General features: G+C 40.7%; 1 long non-coding RNA gene across 2 annotated transcripts in view; it reads right to left on the bottom strand.

Annotated features, from left to right (window-relative positions):
• Positions 1–6,806, bottom strand: part of LOC133236620 (uncharacterized) — a 145,230-nt gene that overhangs the window by 39,214 nt on the left and 99,210 nt on the right. For both annotated transcript variants that reach the window (XR_009732947.1, XR_009732946.1), the window contains one exon: positions 6,119–6,200. This is a non-coding gene — a long non-coding RNA (uncharacterized LOC133236620). The remainder of the gene's footprint in view (positions 1–6,118; positions 6,201–6,806) is intronic.

Below are 6,806 nucleotides of genomic sequence, written 5' to 3'. Positions count from 1 at the left end.
ACCCAGAGATGGATGGGCAATAGCTAACTTACTAGACAGGAGAAAGCTGAATGGCAAGAGCCTCTAAGAAGCAAAGCCAAAAATCAGATTTGATGGAGCCACGGAGGCCTGGAGAGTCTCAGCAGCAGACACACCAGCTGCCCCCAAAGGGGTGTGTGCAAGACTGATGCCAGGAGAAGTGACTACAAATCTGTTTAAGGAATAGCTGGACCTAGATTCCCTATGGTTTCTTGCACTACCAGCCACTGTCTCCTCCCTACCCAGGACAAGTCTGGAGGTTTATTCTCAGGCTAAGAGAGAACATTCTGGATAGAGGAACACTGGACCCAGCTGAGGGCCTTTGTGACATATAGAAACCAGGGACGCTAAGAGGGGCATCTGCACACAAAGAGTGGCATCAGCAGCACCATTTTAAAAAAAAATTGGGGTACAGTTGCTCTACAGTGTTCTTAGTTTCTGCTGTACAACATGAATCAGCTATACACATATCTATATCTCCTCCCTCTTGAGTCTCCCTCGCTGCGCCCCCCGCCCCCACATCCCACCCTTCTAGGCCATCACCAAGCACTGAGCTGAGCTCCCTGTGCTGTACAGCAGCTTCCCACCTGTGCTACACATGGTGGTGTCTATATCTCAATGCTACTCTCCCAATTCACCCCACCCTCCCCTTCCCCAACGTGTCCACACATCCATTCTCCACATCTGTGTCTCCATTGCCTTGTAAATAGGTTCATCAGTACCATTTTTCTAGATTCCACATACTACACGCGTTGATATACAATATTTGTTTTTCTCTTTCTAACTTACTTCACTCTGTATTGACAGATTCTAGGTCTATCCATGTCTCTACAAAAGACCCAATCTCATTCCTTTTCGTGGCTGAGTAATATTCCATTGTACATATGCACCATTTCTTCTTTATCCGTTCATCTGTTGACAGGACATTGAGGTCGTTTCCATGTCTTGGCTGTTGTAAATAGCAGCACCATTTCACCCTTGTTCCCAGAAAGCTGGCAGCCAGGCTGCACATGCACTGGCAGGAGAAAGGAGGCTTGGGGTAAACTGATCAGCCCCAAAGAAAGTATGTACAGATACGAGGTAACTGGCAAGCAGTGCCATGTTCAGTCCTAATCCCTGAGACCTGTGACTGTGTGAGGTTACGTGGCAAAGGGTAATTCGGGTGGCAGATGGAATTAAAGTTGCTAATCAACTGACCACAAGAAGGAGAGGGTCCTGGGTTATTCAGGTGGACCCACGGTCATCACCAAGGTCTTTAAAAGTGGAAGAGAGAAGCAAAAGAGGTCAGACTGATGTCATGTAAAAAAGACTTGACCCACTGTTATTGGCTTTGAAGACGGAAGGAGAGGACTAAAGGTCAAGGAATAGGAGTGGCTTCTAGAACCCAGAAAAGGGAAGGAAATGGATTGTTCCCTGGAGGCTCAGAAAGCAGTGCAGCCGTGCCAACAACCTGAAGCGAGACCATATCAGACATCTGACCTCCAGAACTGGAAGACAGTAAACGTGTGCTGCTTCAGCTGCCAAGTTTGTGGTAATTCATTACTGTGGCAATAGAAAACTAGATATGAAGAGTTGGGGGAACCCAGCAAAATCCCCATCACCCTCCAGTGAATCTCATTCGTTGCAAATCCCATACATATACTTTCATTCCTCAGATAGGAACTTTTGAGGACTTCTGCCATTGACTTTTTAGGACTTCTCTTGAAAATGGACAGCAAAAGAGTTAACAGATATTTGAAAGAAATATCTAACATGAAAGGTGAAGTCAAAAATTATCTACCTAAAGAAACTAAAGACCTATATATAGAAAACTATAAAACACTGGTGAAAGAAATCAAAGAGGAAACTAATAGATGGAGAAATATATCATGTTCATGGATTGGAAGAATCAATATAGTGAAAATGAGTATACTACGCAAAGAAATTTATAGATTCAATGCAATCCCTATCAAGCTACCAACAGTATTCTTCACAGAGCTAGAACAAATAATTTCACAATTTGTATGGAAATACAAAAAACCTCGAATAGCCAAAGCAATCTTGAGAAAGAAGAATGGAACTGGAGGAATCAACCTGCCTGACTTCAGGCTCTACTACAAAGCCACAGTCATCAAGACAGTATGTTACTGGCACAAAGACAGAAATATACATCAATGGAACAAAATAGAAAGCCCAGAGATAAATCCACGTACCTATGGACACCTTCTCTTTGACAAAGGAGGCAAGAATATACAAGGGAGAAAAGACAATCTCTTGAAGAAGTGGTGCTGGGAAAACTGGTCAACCACTTGTAAAAGAATGAAACTAGAACATTTTCTAACACCATACACAAAAATAAACTCAAAATGGATTAAAGATCTAAATGTAAGACCAGAAACTATAAAACTCCTAGAGGAGAACAAAGGCAAAACACTCTCCAATATACATCACAGCAGGATCCTCTATGACCCACCTCCCAGAATATTGGAAATAAAAGCAAAAATAAACAAATGGGACCTAATTAAACTTAAAAGCTTCTGCACAACAAAGGAAACTATAAGCAAGGTGAAAAGACAGCCTTCAGAATGGGAGAAAATAATAGCAAATGAAGCAACTGACAAACAACTAATCTCAAAAATATACAAGCAACTCCTACAGCTCAATTCCAGAAAAATAAATGACCCAGTCAAAAAATGAGCCAAAGAACTAAATAGACATTTCTCCAAAGAAGACATACAGATGGCTAACAAACACATGAAAAGATGCTCAACATTGCTCATTATCAGAGAAATGCAAATCAAAACCACTATGAGGTACCATTTCACACCAGTCAGAATGGCTGCGATCCAAAAGTCTACAAGCAATAAATGCTGGAGAGGGTGTGGAGAAAAGGGAACCCTCTTACACTGTTGGTGGGAATGCAAACTAGTACAGCCACTATGGAGAACAGTGTGGAGATTCCTTAAAAAACTGGAAATAGAACTGCCTTATGATCCAGCAACCCCACTGCTGGGCATACACACTGAGGAAACCAGAATTGAAAGAGACACGTGTACCCCAATGTTCATTGCAGCACTGTTTATAATAGCCAGGACATGGAAGCAACCTAGATGTCCATCAGCAGATGAATGGATAAAGAAAGCTGTGGTACATATACACAATGGAGTATTACTCAGCCATTAAAAAGAATACATTTGAATCAGTTCTAATGAGGTGGATGAAACTGGAGCCTATTATACAGAGTGAAGTAAGCCAGAAAGAAAAACACCAATTCAGTATACTAATGCATATATATGGAATTTAGAAAGACGGTAACAATAACCCTGTATACGAGACAGCGATGTATAGAACAGCCTTTTGGACTCTGTGGGACAGGGAGAGGGTGGGATGATTTGGGAGAATGGCATTGAAACATGTATAATATCATATATGAAACAAGTCACCAGTCCAGGTTCGATGCACAATACTGGATGCTTGGGGCTGGTGCACTGGGACGACCCAGAGGGGTGGTATGGGGAGGGAGGAGGGAGGGTTCAGGATGGGGAACACATGTATACCTGTGGTGGATTCATTTGGATATATGGTAAAACCAATACAATATTGTAAAGTTAAAAAATAAAAAAAAGAACACACATAAAAAAATAAAAATTAAAAAAATAAATTTTAATTGATTTTTTATTGAATATAATTGCTTTACAGAATTTTGCTGTTTTCTGTCAAACCTCAACATGAATCAGCCATAGGTATACATATGTCCTTTCCCTTTTAAATAAATTTAAAAAGACTAACATGAATCAATTTTAAAAATCAGAAGCATGTATATTTAATTCTTGCAATTAAAAAATGCTATATATCCTAACTCATTAGCTAAAAATAAAGACTCTCAAAAAAAAATAATAAATATCACAGAGAGAACAGACCATTGAGGGAGCAGAAGAAAATGTAAATAAAACAAAACCCTCGGAGAAATAAGAGAAGATGTTGCATCCATAACACAAGAATGGAGTCCTTTTTCTTAATGGATTTTTTTTTTTTTAACTGGAGGATAACTGCTTTACAGTGCTGTGTTAGTTTCTGACAGAGTGCTCTTAAAAAGGAACACTCACAAGACTTAAAGCACTTTTAGACTTTCAAAATAGGTACATGAATATAGTAGTATTTTATAATATTTTAGTGAGATGTGATTTAGTTGCTCAGTCACATCTGACTCATTGCAACCCTGTGGGCTGTAGCCTGCCAGGCTCCTCTGTCCATGGGATTTTCCAGGCAAGAATACTGGAGTGGGTTGCCATTCCCTTCTCCAGGGGATCTTCCCAACCCAGTGATCAAACCCAGGTCTCCTGTATTGCAGGCAGATTCTTTACCTACTGAGCCACCAGGGAGCCTGATACAATAGAATAAATAAATATTAAATAGAATGGTACAGAAATAGTTTTTAAAACTTCAAAAAAAGTCCATGGCAAGCCATCAGCATGGATCTCTGTTAAAGATATTAACAATAGGTCTTACTTTAAGAGCTACCAAGTGAATTTAGAAGAAATAAGAGGATAAAATTTATTGCTATGCTCAGAAACACCGTGTGAACGAGTCCATCATAACTCGCTAGAGGATGGAAGATTGCATGGAGAGTGAGAGAGGCTCTCTAGCTGAGGCCACTCCAGCTAGCCAGCCCCCAGCAACTCCAGTAACCAACTACAGCTGAACATGAGCTCAGTCAAGACCAGGATTGCCCAATCCAGTTCAGATTTCTGATCCACAGATTTGTGAATACATAAAGGGCTGGTTTAAGCCAGTATGTTTTGGGATGATTTGTTACACAGCAAAACTAGCTGATACTATGCGTATGTGTGCATGTGTGTATACGGGAGTACATAGTAAAGTGAAGTTTGTGTGTTTTATAATGGGAAATCAATACATCTATCTAAACTTGAAAAAGCAAGCAACACAAGAGAAGCAGGTTACTTAGAAACATGGGGACAAAAACAGTGAATAGATTTTAAATGGATAATCTAGTCAGTAAGTCTGTAATCTGAGAAGTATAAATCAGGGGTTGGTAGAGATAGAGGATTTCCTTACAGGCTGGTAGAATTGTTTGCCTTCTAAAAATGAAGTAAACATTTCATTTTGATAAAACTGCAAATTAAATGGAAATTAAAAAGGAAAATAGCCCAACTTCCAGGTTGCTGGTACTCAGCTGGTGTAGAGCATCGACCATTGCCAGCAGGAGTCATGTGTTCAACACATGCCCTGGCAGCTGGAGGACTTTCCTACTAAGGCCTTAAGCCGCAAGCAACCCAGTTTTCCCTTTTGATTAGTATTCAGTCTTCGGGCCTGCATACTTGTGGTTAGTACACAGTGGGAGAACTGAAAAAAAGAGCATATGGAAAAGTTAGATGCTGAGTCGCAGACACTGCAGGTGTTCTTCAAGTTGGTATTCTCCATCCTCGCGGAGTCAAATAAGGACCACAAGCATCAAAACATCATGGAAAACCGGCTGCAACCAAAAGCTGGGCATGGAAAAACTGGTCACTAAAAATCGTGCTGTGGTCACACTGTTGAATTGGCAGGGAGAAAAAAATGGATCAAATCACCATGCTCAACACCATGAAGTAGCACCACGAAAACACCACACAAACAGCAGTAACAACATCTGTTGTCAGACGACCACCCTCTTCTCCAATACTATACTCTCTGTGCTTTAAGTACTTTTCTTCTTTGAAATGATCATTTCTTAAGCGTGTTTGTTAAATTTGTTTTCTTCTATTACCTTAGGAGAAAGTACGTGATATTTTGAAAAGGCACAGAAGGTAAAACTAAGGTACTTGACCTTAAGTGATGTATTTATTAGCCAGGATAGGTGGATACTGTAGTAATCAAAACCCCCAAATCCCTGGGACTTCACAACACAGGCTACACCTTCAAACTCAGGTCTTCAGAAAGACCCTGGCTATCTAATTCACTCAAAATCTGGGCTGATTAAATGCTGCCATGGACACTTCCTTTCAAAGGTGACCGGAAGTGACACTCATCACTTTTGCTTGTTTATTTGTTTTTAGCCTTTTTCACATGGCTATGTCTAAATTCAAAAGAGTGAAAAGACGTAATTCTACCAAGTACTTACCCAGAAGGAGAACTGGAGTATTTGTAACATGTGCCAACTCACTCTGCTATTTTCCCTGCTGCTGAACATTGTCATACATCACCTAGAATATAAATGAGTTATGTGTATTTTTATCCAAAGTATAGGAACTTTTTTCCTAGACATGTTTTACTCCAGAAAATTATCATGCTTTAGAGGCAGATGATGAATCTGGCTAAGAGGGAAGGGCCGGGAGGTTACATGAGGTTTGAAAGTTATATAAAGTAATGTGGTTTCCTTTTTGTTTTTATCTTCCTGTGGTTTAATGATGCAGCAAAACATAATGGAAAATGCACAAATCCTGGTCTTCTTCAAGTGGTTTCAATAACAAGACAATTTCCTTTCACCCAATCACTAATCAATTGTGTTTTTTTGCTTTCAAGTAGAGCCTTATTTCGGAGAAGGCAGTGGCACCCCACTCCAGTACTCTTGCCTGGAAAACCCCATGGATGGAGGAGCCTGGTGGGCTGCAGTCCATGGGGTCGCCAAGAGTCGGACACGACTGAGCAACTTCACTTGCACTTTTCACTTTCATGCATTGGAAAAGGAAATGGCAACCCACTCCAGTGTTCTTGCCTGGAGAATCCTAGGGGTGGGGGAGCCTGGTGGGCTGCCATCTATGGGGTCGCACAGAGTCAGACACGACTGAAGTGACTTAGCAGTAGCAGCA

Source organism: Bos javanicus, chromosome 23 (assembly GCF_032452875.1).
Source record: "Bos javanicus breed banteng chromosome 23, ARS-OSU_banteng_1.0, whole genome shotgun sequence".
NCBI classification, from domain to species: Eukaryota; Metazoa; Chordata; class Mammalia; order Artiodactyla; family Bovidae; genus Bos; species Bos javanicus.
This window is presented reverse-complemented; position numbering and strand designations above follow the sequence as displayed.